This window comes from Mus musculus, chromosome 9, assembly GCF_000001635.26.
Source record: "Mus musculus strain C57BL/6J chromosome 9, GRCm38.p6 C57BL/6J".
NCBI lineage: Eukaryota > Metazoa > Chordata > Mammalia > Rodentia > Muridae > Mus > Mus musculus.
The window spans coordinates 46,338,064-46,353,294 of NC_000075.6; the positions used below are offsets into that span (position 1 = coordinate 46,338,064).

At 46.8% G+C, this 15,231-nt stretch overlaps 1 long non-coding RNA gene across 1 annotated transcript; it reads left to right on the plus strand.

Moving 5' to 3' along the window:
• The first annotated feature begins 11,624 nt into the window (after nt 1-11,624).
• Gm31374 lies at nt 11,625-13,977 on the plus strand. The gene is made up of 3 exons (XR_379350.2): nt 11,625-11,669; nt 12,417-12,516; nt 13,812-13,977. It is a non-coding gene; the product is annotated as a predicted gene, 31374 (long non-coding RNA).
• Nucleotides 13,978-15,231: the final 1,254 nt, after the last annotated feature.

The window sequence follows — 15,231 nt, forward strand, 5'->3', positions numbered from 1 at the left end:
TGCAGAGAGATCAACACCCTTCAAACCAGCTGCCTTGTTGGCTGCGGCTCACTTGGTCCGCCTCCTGATGCCTGCAGTTGTCATGGAAACCAAAGTAGGTCTGCTTCTGTCTGCCACTGGGTCCCTGGGCTAGGGCAGCTATGGGCCAAAGCCACCTCAGTAAGGGCTGGCCGGAGGGGGGTGGGGTGGGGGGAAGAGGGGGAGGGGCCTGTGAGTCCTCTGAGCCTGTTTTCTCTTGAACTCTCCTGGGGCCTCTTTTCTGCCTCCAAACACAAGGTCAGATCACCTGCTGTCAGACAACTGGAATCAAAACAGCCCTGTCAGAAAAGGGCCTGAACAAGTTGACTTTTCAAACACATACAAAATTCTTTCCTGGAAAAAAAAAAAAAGACATATGCTAATTCCACATTACTGTGGATGTCATTTGTACGCTATTAACTCCGTGCCTAAAATAAAGTGGCTTTCAGGAGAGGGCTGGTGCTCTCTGATGGGAGGGCTCCACCTGCTTTTGTGGTTGGCTTTTCTAGTAAGCAGCTGCTCTGGGTTCACAGCACAGGGAAGGCGAGCAAGAAGGGTAAGCGAGATGGTGGATTCTGTGCAGTTCTGGAAACAGAGTAGCAAACACACAGCTAGCCAAACAAGCAGAGGACAAGAAATACAATGTTAGGGAGACTCAGAAAAATGATACACACAGGAAACAGAGGGAGGCAGTGCTTAACATAGAGGGGGTGGTGGTTAACTTGGGGTGGGGGTAGGCTTCGGGGCAGGGCTTAGGCAGGTAATCGGCTGGTGTTCTTTTCAGCCTGCATCTATATTCCAACATTCTTCGGGGTGTGTGGTACATACTGTGATTAATAAAAGTACTGGGTTGGGTGTGGTGCTATACCCTATAATCCCTGTACTTGAGAGGTGGAGACAGGAAGACAGTTTAAAGGGCTATAGAGTGCGTTTAGACTTGGCCTGAACTAACCAAGAATAACAAAAGTTACCAATATGGAGCACTATGATTTAGTGGTGGTAGGTAGCTATGGGGTCAGTGAGAGAATCCAGAGCAGGGATCACAACTGGATCATTCTCTGGCCTTGCCTCTGGCACTGGGCAGGAGTGGCCTTGGGGAAACCAAGCATCTTTGTCCGACTGCAGTTTCTGCATCCAGAACGTGACAGGACATCTCATTTCTTCTCTTGATGCTAAGTTAATTTTGAGTTTTCTGTGTGCCAGGCACTGTGCCAGGAAGAGTCGGGCACATTACAATATAAGCGCTCCTGTGGAAGACTGAGGCCCTGGTTGGGTAGGACTGAGGAGAGAGGTTTATAGCAGTGAGCAGAGAGGGGGCCAGGTTTGACTGGGATTTGAAGGCTGGCTCATAGTCTGACATGGTGGCCCACTCCTTTAATCCTAGCACTTAGAGGCAGAGGCAGAGGCCAGAGGAGGCAGAGGAGGCAGAGGAGGCAGAGGCAGAGGCAGAGAGGCAGAGAGGCAGAGAGAGGCAGAGGGGCAGAGGGGCAGAGGAGCAGAGGCAAGAGAGGCAAGAGAGGCAGAGAGAGGCAGAGAGAGAGAGGCAGAGAGAGAGAGGCAGAGAGGCAGAGAGAGAGGCAGAGAGAGGGGCAGAGAGGCAGAGAGGCAGAGAGAGAGGCAGAGAGGCAGAGAGAGAGAGGCAGAGAGGCAGAGAGAGAGGCAGAGGGGCAGAGAGGCAGAGAGGCAGAGAGAGAGGCAGAGAGTCAGAGAGGCAGAGAGAGTCAGAGAGGCAGAGAGAGAGGCAGAGAGAGAGGCAGAGAGGCAGAGAGAGAGAGGAAGAGAGGCAGAGAGAGAGGCAGAGAGAGAGGCAGAGAGGCAGAGAGAGAGAGGCAGAGAGGCAGAGAGAGGGGCAGAGAGGCAGAGAGGCAGAGAGGCAGAGAGAGAGGCAGAGAGTCAGAGAGGCAGAGAGAGTCAGAGAGGCAGAGAGAGAGGCAGATAGAGAGGCAGAGAGGCAGAGAGAGAGAGGCAGAGAGGCAGAGAGAGGCAGAGAGGCAGAGAGAGAGGCAGAGAGTCAGAGAGGCAGAGAGAGAGAGGCAGAGAGGCAGAGAGAGAGAGAGGCAGAGAGGCAGAGAGAGAGAGGAAGAGAGGCAGAGAGAGAGGCAGAGAGAGAGGCAGAGAGGCAGAGAGAGAGAGGCAGAGAGGCAGAGAGAGGGGCAGAGAGGCAGAGAGGCAGAGAGGCAGAGAGGCAGAGAGAGAGGCAGAGAGTCAGAGAGGCAGAGAGAGAGGCAGATAGAGAGGCAGAGAGGCAGAGAGAGAGAGGCAGAGAGGCAGAGAGAGGCAGAGAGGCAGAGAGAGAGGCAGAGAGTCAGAGAGGCAGAGAGAGAGAGGCAGAGAGGCAGAGAGAGAGAGGCAGAGAGGCAGAGAGAGAGAGGCAGAGGGGCAGAGAGGCAGAGAGAGAAGCAGAGAGGCAGAGAGAGAGGCAGAGAGGCAGAGAGAGAGGCAGAGAGGCAGAGAGAGAGGCAGAGAGGCAGAGAGAGAGGCAGAGAGGCAGAGAGAGAGGCAGAGAGGCAGAGGAGAGGCAGAGGGGCAGAGGGGCAGAGGGGCAGAGGGGCAGAGGGGGCAGAGACAGAGGCAGAGGCAGAGAGGTGTCACTTCTCTGTGATTTGTGGACAACCTGGTCTACATATGAGTTCAGGCCACCCGCCCAAAAAAAAAAAAAAATGAGATAAACTTCAATTGGATGAGTGACAGACAGAAATACAGATACAGTGTGGCAAGGATGAAGATGTCACTCCTCCCAGCAAGATCCCAGCATAGAGGAAGATGGAGTTAAAGGACAGATGTGACTCATTGTTAAGGAAGGTGTTTCCCCTTTTCTGTCTTTATTGAAAATAGGTCCCCCCTCACAAGTATGTCTACTTATTGTTTCCCCTCTCTCTGCTCCTCCCACCTCCCCTCCCATCCAGATCTACCCCCTTTCTGTCTCTCATTAGTAAACAATCTTCTAAGGGATACTAATAAGATAAAATAAAATAAAATAAAATAAAATAAAATAAAATAAAATAAGAAAACAAAAATTAACACATCAAAATAAGACAAAACAAGCAGACAGAAAAGAACCCAAGGCACAAGAAATAGATACAGACACAGAGACCCTTTGGTGGCACACTCATGAATCCCATAAAAACACTAGACTGGAAGCCATAATGTACATGAGAAGGAGAGAAAGATGTAAATAAAATAAAATAAAATAAAATAAAAATAAGAGGAGATTAAAAAGAAGAAAGGAGAGGCTCTGACTCTCATGTGAGGCTATGGCTGGCTTGGTGTTTATATTTCTCTTTGGTAGCATGCACCGTACCTTCCTGCACCAAAGAAGGACTGGAATGTAGGTGTGAAGGCTCCGTGTAGGCACCGGCTTGACTTGTTCATGTTCTACGAGTTGTGTGGGTATTAGCCTCAGCAATGGGGCCTCGCTGTCAGTTTGTGGAGATCAACCTGTAGTCTTAGCAACAGCCTGGGTTGTTGAAAGGTTCGCATAGGGACTCCTTTGGACAATAACTCAATTAAATGTAGAAGCTTCATTTGGTGACAGAGATGTCTAGTTAGGGCCTTGTATCTTCCAATATTTGGTGATTCCATTTGGACTGCCTTCATATATGGATCTATCTTAGGAAGCTTCTACTGTATTAGGCTTCCAGAAATCCCTTCAAATGTTTCTTAATTTGAGTTGTTTCTCCCCATATTCCCCCCTTGTCTCCTCCACAACTTGATCCTCCTGTTCCAGTCACCCACTGGGACCCATCCATAATTATCTATTCAGTTTCCTCTTCCTAAGGAGGGCTGTCTGGTCTCTCAGGTTTTTTACTCTATGCCTAATCTTTGTGGTTTTATGGATTGTAGCTTGGTTATCACTGTAACCAAGTAGTAGGGTGCTGCTAATATCCATATGTGAGAATATACATACCATATTTGTCTTTCTGGACCTGGGATGTCTCACTCAGGATGATTTTATTCTAGCTCCATCCATTTACCTGTGATTTTCATGATTTAATTATTTAATGGCTAAGTAATATTCCATTGTGTAAATATATATATATTCCATTCATCTGTTGAGGGACGTCTAGGCTGTTCCCAGTTTCTGACTATTAGGAACAGAGCAGCAATGAACACAGTTGAGCGAATGTCTGCAGTAGGATAAAGGAAGCATCCTACTGTCTTTCTTTTTTTTTTTTTTGAGTTAATTTTGTATCCACTACTTTGCTGAAAGTGTTTATCAGCTGTAGGAGGTTGGTTCCTGGTGGAAATTTTAGGGTCACTTAAATATACTATTTGCAAATAAAGGTAGTTTGACTTCTTCCTTTCTAATTCGTATCCCCTTGGTCTCCTTCAGTTGTCTTATTGATCTAGCTAAGACTTCAAGTCATGTATTGAGTAGGTATGAAGAGAGTGGATAGCTTTGGCTTGTACCTGATTTTAGGGGAGTTGCTTTGTGTTTCCTCTCCATTTAAGTTGATGCTGGCTATAGGTTTGCTGTAAACTTTCTTTATTGTGTTTATGTATGCTCCTTGTATCCCTAATTTTTCCAGGACTTTTATCATGAAGGGGTGTTGGATTCTTTTAAAAGGCCTTTCTATGTCTAATGAGATAACCATTGTGTGTGTGTGTGTGTGTTTTCTTTCAGTCTGTTTATATGGCGGATTACATTTATCGATTTACATATGTCAAACCATCCCTGAATCTTTGGGATGAAGACTACTTGATGATGGTGGATGATGTTTTTGCTGTGTCCTTGGATTCAGTTTGTAAGTATATTATTGAGAAAATTTGCATCTATGTTCATAAGGGAGATCACTGTAATTCTCTTTTTTTGTTGGGTCTTTATGTGGTTTGGATATCAGTGTAACTGTAGTCTAAAAATGAATTGGGCAATATTTATTCTGTTTCTAGTTTGTGGAAAAATTTGAGGAATATTTGGCATTAACTCTTTTTTGAAAGTCTGGTAGAAGTGGTAGAGCACTCAGAAGGCAGAGGCAGGGAGATCTCTGAGCTAAAGGCCAGCCTGGGCTACAATGGAGAAATCCTGTCTTGAAAAACAACAAAACAAAACAAACCAACCAAACCAACCAACCAAGACAAAGAAGAAAGTCTGGTAGAATTCTTCACTAAATTCATCTGGCCCTCGCCTTTCTTTTGGTTGAAAAACTTTTAATTACGGCTTCTAGTTCACTAGGGAGCTATAGGTCTGTTTAAAGTGCTTATCTGATCTTGATTTAACTTTGGCAAGTGATATGCATTGAGAAAATGATCCATTTTTTTCAGATTTTCGAATTTGGTAAAGGTTTTAAAAGTATGTCCCTATGATTCCCTGGGTCTGCTGTCAGTCCCCCATCTTCAATTCTAATTTTATTAATTTGGATCATCTCTATTTGCCTTTTAGTTAATTTGAATAGCAGTTTGTCAATCTTATTGATTTTTGCAAAGAACCAACTCTTTGTTTCATTGATCTTTTTTTGTTTGTTTGTTTCTATTTTATTGAATTCATCCCTGAGTTGATTATTTTCTGCGTCTACTCCTTTTGGATGTGACTTCTTTTTGTTCTAGAGCTTTCAAGAGTGCCATTAAATTTCTAGTATAAAAACTCTAGAATTTATTATTATTATTTTTTTTTTAAAGAAAGGCACTTAGTGCTATGAACTTGCCTCTTAGAACTGTCTTCATTGTGTCCCATACGTTTGGGTTGGCTCTGTATTCATGTTCATTTGATTCTAGAAAGTCTTTAATTTCTTTCTTAATTTTTTTTTGACTTGATGCATTTTTCATTTAGCAGTGAGTTGTTCAGTTTCCAGGGCTTTGTAAGCTTTCTGTTGTTGATACCCAGTTTTAATCTGTGATAGTCTGATAGGATGCAGGGGGGCTATGTCAATTTTCTTGTATTTGTTGAGACTTGCTTTGTGTTCAAGTATATGATCAAATGTTCTAAGAGTTGCTAAGCAGAAAGTATGGGTTTGTGTGTGTGTGTGTGTGTGTTTGAATTCAATATTCTGTAAGTATCTGTTAAGTTTATTTGGTTTATAATGTCTGATCTGGTATTTCTCGATTTAGTTTTTATCTGGATGACCTATCTATTGGTGAGAGCAGAAGATTGAAGTCTCCCACTATCAGGGTGTGAGGGTCACTATGTGAATTAAGCTTAGTAGTATTTCTTTCATAAACTTGGATGCTCTTGTGTTTGGTGAATGGATGTGAAGAATTATAATGTCCTCTTGGTGGATTTTTCTTTTGATGCACTATAGTGACTTTCCCTATCTCTTCTGATTAGTATTAGTTTTAAGGCTGCACTAGATTGCTTCTTAGGTCCATTTGTTTGGAATATCTTTTTCCATTCTTTTACTTTTTCTATTCTTGATTTTAAGACATGTTTCTTGGATGCAGCAGAAGGATGGATCCTGTTTTTCACACCCATTCTGTTAATCTGTGTCTTTTTATTGGGAAGTTGAGACCATTGATGTTGAGAGTTATCAATGAGCGGTGCTTGTTGATTCTTGTTATTCTGTTGTGGTGTGTGTGTGTGTGTGTGTGTGTGTGTGTGTGCGCGCGCGCGCGCATGTTTCCCCTCTTTTGATTTGCTGGTCTGGGATTATTTATTCCTTGCGTTTTCTTGGATGTAGTTAACCTCTTTAGGTTAGAGGTTTTCTTCTAGTGCCCTCTGTAAGGTTGGAGTTGTACATAGATACTGCTTAAATTTGGTTTTATCATGTAATGTCTTATTTTCTTCATCTATTGTGATTGAAAGTTTTGCTGGGTATAGCAGTCTGGTCTGGTATCTATGGTCTTTTAGAGTCTCTAACATATCTGGTTTCTAGAGTCTCCCTTGAGAAGTCAGGTGTTATTCTAACAGGTCTGCCTGTATATGCTACTTTGTCTTTTCCTCGTGCAGCCTTTAATATTCTTTCTTTGTTCTGTATCTTTAGTGTTTTGATTATTATGTGCTGAGGGGAATTTCTTTTCTGGTCCAGTCTATTTGTATGCGTCTTACTAGACATTTCTTTCTTTAGTTAGGGAATTTTTTCTATGATTTTGTTGAAAATATTTTCTGTGACTTTGACCTGGATTTTTTTTCTCCTTTCTCCTTTTTTCTATTCCTATCATTCTTAGACTTGGTCTTTTCATCCTGTCCTAGATTTCCTGGATGTTTTGTGCCAAGGCTTTTTTTTTTTTTAAAGATTTAAAAGTTTCTTTGACTGGGGTATTAATTTCTTCTATTGTATCTTCAATGCCTGAGATTCTGTCTTCCATCTCTTTTATTTGGTTGGTGAAGCTTACCTCTGAGGCTCCTGTTCAAGTTTCTAAATTTTCAATTTCAGATTTCCCTCAGTTTGGTTTTCTTATTAATTGCATTTCCACTTTCAGGTCTTGAACTGTTTTGCTAACTTCTTTGTACTGTTTGTGGTTTTTTTTGTAAAAAATTATTAATTTCCTTTTTAAGAACTTCTATCATATTCATAAAGGCCATTTTAAGGTCTTTGCCTTGTGCTTCATCTGTGTTGCAAGTCTCAGGGCCTGCTGTGGTAAGGTTTCTGGGTTCCAGTGGAGACGTGACCTAACTATCATTGATTGTGTTTTTACACTGGAATCTAAGTATCTGGAATATAAAGATTGTATGTCGAGGTGCTGATATCTGGTCTTCGCTGGGTGAGTGTCTTGTTCCTTGACTTTGGTTGTCCTCTCTCATTCTTAGGAGGGTTTAGTGGCTGTGTGTTGCTTGGTAGGGAATTGACCTGGGATTGTGCTAGGTGGGGGTTGTATGTAATAAGAGCTGACACTTAGAATGAGGATAGGCTAGGGGTGGGTGCTGAGGGCGCCAACAGGAGGGAGGAAAGCAGGGTGTTTTACTGGGATCTGCTTAGCTCCCTGGGATTAGGGGAGAGGGTTTGGAGAAACCACAGTAGCTAGTCTGCTACTGAGCTGGGGATGGACTGGGGTTTGGCTTTGGAGGAGCGGAGGGAGAGTGAAGATCTGAACCTCACCTACTTGCTTTACTGGTCTGTTTGTTGCTCTGACAGGTTTGGCTGAGGCTTTCCAGGAATGGCTGCTGGTGTTGGGGTCTGAGATAATGGGATGAGTGGGAGGGGGAACTTTGGAGGGGAGGATCTGTGGGATTCAGTGGAGCTGGGGGTGAAGAGGCAAGAGGCAGCTGCAGTAGGTAGTCTGCTACAGAGCGGGGGTGGGGTGGGGTGGGGGACACTGGAGGATCAGATATGGAGGAGAAGAGCGGAGGTGGGGGGTTGAAGATCTACAGTTAGCCAACCTGCTTTCCTGGTAGGAAAAAAAATTAAGCAGGGGCTTCCCTTCCAATGCCCAAACAAGAGACTCTCCCCAAGAAGACATATGACTCAGGATGGCATGGGAGGAGGGAGCAGGAAGGCTCCAGGGTGTCATTGCCATTTCCCAGTCCTGGGAGTAGGTGACAATTTGGCTTTCAGGGATTAGATGCTTAAGACCTTAGTTTTGACCATCTAGGATGCTCAGCTTCTGAACTGGGAGGCCATGGAGAACGGAGCCCACCTTAGAATGAACATACTGAGGTTTGAATATGCTTGGCTGATGGAGGTATGGCCTTTTTGGAGTGGTTTTGTCCTTGTTGGAGGAAGTGTGTCACTGTGGGGGTGGGCTTTGAGGTCCTAGGCTCCAGCTCCTCTCAGTGTGGAAAAGAGAGTCTCCCTCTGGCTGCCTTTGGATCAAGATGCAGAACACTCAGTTCCTTCTCCATCCCCACCTCTGCCTGGATGCTGTCATGCTTTCTGCCATAGTGATAATGGACTGAACCTCTGAACCTGTAAGCAAGCCTCAGTTAAATGTTGTCTCTTATAAGAGTTGCCTTGGTCATGGTGTCTATTCACAGCGATGACATCCTAACTAAGACAACACATTACCCTCAGCTGTGGTTCTCACAGATCCAGCACATGAGCCATGAATTAGCTAACTTGGGGCCTATTTGGAAGAAACATTCTATTGAAGTTTGGTTGGTGCCAATACAGCCCTGGCCGGGGTCCCTGGATGCTGATACAAGTCACTTGTCATTAGGCCTGACCTCAACATAGTCTGTACCCATACCAATCTCATCTCTCATGATAACAGAGAAAGGAGCTCTCAACTTGGGACCTTTGCTGGTTAGTTTTTGTCAACTCAACATTCACTTGGGAAGAGGGAACCTCAGTCAAGGAATTGATTTCATTTAGAATGGCCTGTGGGTATGTGGGGAAGGGCTTTTAAAATTGCTAATCAATGTAGGAAGGCCCAGTCTAGGCAGCAAGGCCTGGGTTGTGTAAGAAAAATGGATGAGCATGCTAGAAAAGAGAAGCCAGTGAGCAGCGCTCCTCCATGTGCTCTGCTTCAATTCCTGCCTCCATGTTCCTGCCTTGGCTTCTCCTGACGATGGACTGTAAGCTGTAAGCTATAATAAAACCTTTACTCTCCCAAGTTGCCTTGGGTCAGTGTTTTGTCTCAGCAACAGAGAGCAAACTAGAACAGAACCCAAAAGCTGTGCACACAGCCATCCCTTAGGAGGTGGGATAAGTGTCTAGTGATCTCTGGAAGGTCTGGGAGCTTTCTCTCTAAAGCAGTAGTTCCCAACCTGTGGTCATGACCCTTTGGGGAGGGGGAGTCACGACCCTTTCACAGGGGTCACATATCAGATATCCTGCATGTCAGATATTTACATTATGATTCACCACAGTAGAAAAATTACAGTTATGAAATAGCAATGAGACTAATTCTATGGTTGGGGGGTTACCCCAACATGAGGAACTGTATAAAAGGGTCACAGTATTAGGGAGGTTGAGAACTACTGCTGTAAAGTATGTGTGTGGGGTGGTACTGGAGTCACTCAGGAACTCCAGGTTGATCTCTTGCTCCTTCCATGTGGAACGACTTGCTCAGCTCTGACCCTCACTTGCTGGGCACTATTGTTAGGAAACTATTCTTCTCTGCTTGGTGGGATGGTGTGTCTCACTGCTGAAGTGTATAAAGAGGTTTTGATTTTACAGGAGGGCAGCATTCAGGTTCCCGAAAATCTTCTCTCTAGGAGACTCCTGAGCCATTACTCATCTGAGAGACTCCTGCGTAGGGAGGAAGTCTGCATTTAGTTATTCTGGGAGTGCAGGACCTATAGGCAGGTCAACTCTGTTAGCAAGCTGAGAACTGAAGGCTGCCTGAGATGGGCCAAGGAGACCAAACACCATTGCTCAGAATCAAGGAAGAGATTGAAGGGCCCAGGCAGGACCCTGGACCCAGGAGAGTAAGCGATGTTGACTCCTAGGGATAGATCTGATGCCTGTCATCTATACATCAGTGAACATATAATACGTATTTGCCTTTGGGACAGATTAATAATGGCACTGATAGTTTTTTGTTTGTTTGTTTTTCTGGTTTTTCGAGACAGGGTTTCTCTGAGTAGTCCTGGCTGTCCTGGAACTCACTCTGTAGACCAGACTGGCCTTGAACTCAGAAATCTGCCTGCCTCTGCCTCCCAAGTTCTGGGATTAAAGGCGTGCACCACCACTGCCTGGCAGCACTGATAGGTTTGAATAAGGCAATTTGTGAAGACCCCAGGAAGCGCCTGTGGGCATTAAAGCTCACTGTCACTTTTAGTGGTAGGGAGGTGGATTTTGGGAAACAGGGTCTAGATACCTGTATACAGGACCATGGAGATTGAATGATATCATCCAGGTGGTTTAGGCTGACAGGTGACAGGTGTCTGCCATGGTAGCAAGTCCTGATGTGGTAAAGCCAGATGACAGGAAGGCAAAGTGTAGAGCTGAGAGGGTAGAAGGAGTTTGGGGTCAGAAGAGGATCCACAGGGAAGCTTGCGTGTAAGGCTTGCTGAGTGGGAGCAGCAGGAAGTCTTGTGTGGTCTGAGGTGTCTGTGATGTGTGCAAGTATGAGAGAAGAGCTTTGGTGTGATAGACTTGCACCAGACAGGATATTCCCCTGACTTGGCCATCCCTTCATCACAAAGATCTGTGTGCTGGGCACTATTCTAGCCACCAAAGGTAAAGCAGGGGACAAGAAGTCAAAAGCCCTGTCCCCAAGGACATCACTCTAGGGGAATCTGTGTGTGCTAATTATGTCCTCAAACAATCATGTCTGGCACACTTGCCTCTTGCACGATCTTGTAAGTTATTTGCTGTTTAATTAAAAAAACAAACAAACAACAACAAAAAACCTACTTTTAGGATTTTCTAACCTCACTTGGATAGGCTAATGAGAAAAGAGAAAAAATACATCCATGCTGACATTAGGAAAAGATGGGGAGCATGGGATTGATGGGTGTCATGGGACCAAGGCAGTGACATCATCAGGGTGCCCCATGATGACTGGGCTGGAGATCCTGGAAAGAAGTAGAAACTCAGCCCTGGGATTCAGTACTCCCTAGGTTGGTCTCTGTCTTTCCTTGGCAGTTCCTGCTGTCTGAGAGCCGGTGTGTCTCATGGACACTGCGGCTGTGGTTGGCTAATATGAGCCCCCACCCCACCCCAGTTCTTGACTGCCACTAACCTTCTCGACAGCCTGTGACTTTAGTTCTAAGCCTCCTCCCTTCTACGCCAGGAAAGGAACAATAACTTCAGGGCCAAAAGGAACTCCACACAGCCTTTTCTTCAGAGCCAGTAGAACTGTCAGTGTTGACGAACAGCCAGGATGGCGTATTGGTAAATTCTTGTTCCTCTCTGCAAGAACGCTTTCTGTCCTGGGTGGTCCGGGTAATCCAGCTGTGGCATGCCCATCAAGGCGGGGTCAGTGACCTATAGCAGGGACCCTGTGTAGAAGTTCTGGGGCATGCTGGCTTCATGTCCAATGGGAAGGTGGTAGAGTTGTGCGCACTCTCTTCTCTCTTACACTTGGCCTTTGCTGGTTCCTCTCCTTTAAGCACCATCTCCTCCCATGTCCTGCCCTCCTCTGGAGCACTGAGTTGGGGAAAACAGGCTATGGAGACAGGCAGCTCTAATTACTATAGCTCTCAGCCCCAGTATTTTCCAGTGGATGAGTATGAATGAGTTGCTTTGCACATCAAGCACCCAGCCTCAGTTCCTTCCACGGATGTGAGGGTCATAGGTGACTAGTAGCACCTGGCAAGGGACTCCACCAAATTCAGCTGCTTGCTTTTTTTTTTTCCTGGTAAACATCAGGGTATATGTACTATTTTATTATTTGGGGTCATGGTTCCATGTAGCCTAGGCCGACCTTGAGTTTACTACATAGCTGAGGATGACCTTAAACATCTTAATGAACCTTGGAAGTTCTGGGATTATGTGTGCCCTCCCACCTGCTTATGGGGGGCTGGGGTTGAAAGTGGGGCTTTGTGCATGCTGGGTTAGCTCTCTGCCAACTGTGCTACAATCCCCAACTCTACATACATTATTTTAAATGTCGGCACTAACAGACTGTTTTCTTTTCAGAGATGCTCAGCACTCTCACGTCCTCTAACCTCCTCCCCATCCCTGTGTTCGTCAAAGGGCTTTGGCACAGCTCCCTAAGAGGCTAGGACTTGGCAGAGAAGTGAGTTTGATGTCTGTTGGTTGGTGGGTGGGTGGGTGCCTCTGTTTGGGTGAGCCCTTGTCTTAGACAGTGGCCTTCTGGAGTCTCTAGGGTGGAGATAGGGAGGGGACTGAAGTCAGTTACCCAACTCAATCCCCACCTCATCTGTGTCTGGGGGCTCTCATCCCCTTCTCCCTGACCTTGTATCTCCTTGGCTCAGCCTGTCCTGCTAACGAGCTGAGCCAGCCGCCTGGCGCCCGCCTCTCCAATGTGCTGACTCAGTCCCATGCCTCCTGCTTCCTCTGCCCTTGTTTGAAAACGCCAAGTTAATTGCTTCCAGCTCCAGGCTGCCCTAGTGGGGCACAGCCCTCCTTTCCTCTCCCTTCTTCACACCCAGAAGGGAGGCAGGCGAGCATCCTTCAGCCCCAGACCTGGCATCTGTGTGTGCTAGAATAGGCTTCCAGTGACCACTAGGAAAGAGGGGCATGTACAGGGAGGCAGGCTGGTACCCTTGGTACAGACCTCCATGTTTCCCAGCCCTTGAGGTACAGGAGTTACCAGCTTCTGCCAGGATGATGAGTTGCACCCTGAGACCACTTGGCAATGCCCTCTCAGATCTATGGCTAGATCCAGGGCTGAGAGAGGATGCGTGTTATGAGGGAGACCTGAGGCCTCAAAGAGAAAGAAAGGAAGGAGGGGGAGAAAAGATGGAAGAGAGAAATGGAGGGAGGAAGAAAAGAAGGAAGGAGAGAGAGAGAAGGGAAGGGAAGGAGGAAGGCAGGAGGAAAAGAGAGAAGGGAGAGAAGGAAAGAAAAGAATGAAACAAGAGGAGGCGGGAAGAGGGAGGAGGGAGAGAAAGAAGGAAGAAAAAAGGAAAGAAAAGAATGAAGCAAGATAGGGAGGAGGGAGGGGGAAGAGGGAAGAGGGAGGCAGGAGGGAGAGAAAAAAGGAAGAAGGAAAGAAAAGAATAAAACAAGAAAGAGAGGAGGGAGGAAGGAGAAGGGAGGGGGAGAGAGCCAACAGAATTTCTTACAGAGTAATGCTCACAGAATTCCCATAGGATGGGCTTACAGATGTGCTACCGGGGTGAGAGTCAAAATATTTAACAACAGAATGGTATCAGCTTTGACTAATGGGATGGAAACCCCCCGCATGAGCTGGTCAGGGTCCTAGAGACCTTCTGAACTGTGTCAGGCGTTAACCCTTCAATTGCTGGGCCTCAGGAAGGCAGGGCAGGGGTGAGCTGACGGTACCTGGGGAAGTCTCTCCACGTTCCATGAGCCCAGTAATGGTGGCCTTTCGTCTCTGCTTTCTAGTATGCACACAGTGCCAAGACCTGGTGTCTGACAGGGCTTCACCCCGTGTTGAAGGAATGGCGACTGTCGCTCTGGAACGCTGGAATAACTGGGGAGAAACAGACTAGACAGATGATCAGGTGCGTGGGGGCTGGGGGCTGGGCAGGGCAAGCTGAGGGCCAAAACTCCAGGGGCAGTTCCCTTTGAGGTTCTGGGTGTTGGCGTTCCTGCCCGCAGATGGGCCCCTGGCTCTGGGTGCTCAAGGACAGGTAAATCCCTCGGAGATGAGTGTGTGGGGTGCTGTAATGATACGTATCAGTTCGGTTATTTTTATTACTGTGACAAAAAGGAGGAAGGCAGAGACTGGGTTGGGGGAGCTGTCTATCAGGCATCACTAAGGAACAGACAGAAAGCCCCGCCCGCCGTGGGTCGGCAGCAGGTGGGATCTTCTGTGAGTCAAGTGCTTTTTCCGCTTTTTACGTTTCTTTTTTCCTTCACTCTAGCATTCTTGGAATGTACTCCTGTCACCCTGTCTTTCAGAGTACAGGGGGAAGGCCCAAGGCAGTGGGAGGAGACAGAGGTCTGGCTGATTCTCTTCCAGGAAAGGGGTCACTCTATCTGCTCACCTTCCAGGTCCCCAAACCGGGAGCGTCACACGGACACCGTCAGGTGAATCCCAGGACAGTCAGTTTCAGGGCTTGCCAGGGCCCTGGTGAGCTTCCAGTGGCCCACGCAGGCTGCCCGGGTTCCCAGCTTTCCACTGGGGTACTAGCGATCACGTGCTTCTCCCTCCCGGCTTTCCTCCCTGGGTCTCCAGCCAGCCCGCCGGCTTGATGAATTAGCCCCATAGATATTCCGTCGGGAAAGCAAACACATATCATATATATCTTTGACAAGTTATTATTCTCCCTTATCAGGATTCGGGTGGATCTGTGCCCGCCATTACTCAAGCTGCACACTTGCTCTGTTGGGGACCAGGCTCTAGACACGCGAGGAAGTACTGTCCAGGCAGCCCAGCCCAGGGCCTGCCCTGCCTGCAGGCTGTGCTGTGTGGTTGTGTGTGAGCTTAGGGGTGTGGGTAGGGGAGTGGGGTCTCTTGACACTGTCATAGTCCAATGACTGGCAGATCCTTTCCATGTGGAGGCTAGGTGTGGCCAAAATGAACTGGAGGTGTTCCGACCTTTAATTCTTTCATCTGAGATTCGGAGGTGGGGGTGCAGGGTGGGGGGCGGCATGAGTTGTGTCCCAAGGAATAAGGTCTGGTTTGGGACTCACTCTTGTCTATTTTGTGGGGCTGAGCTGGGACTTTGGTTGTCTTTTGCATGGGCCTTTTAGTGACCTGCTGGCAGAAGAGGTCACCCTGCCACCTACCACCAGTGCCTGAGTTTCTCAGAGCCAAAAGGGGCTCCTGGAGGCCAGCCCTTAGCCCCATGGTAGCCAA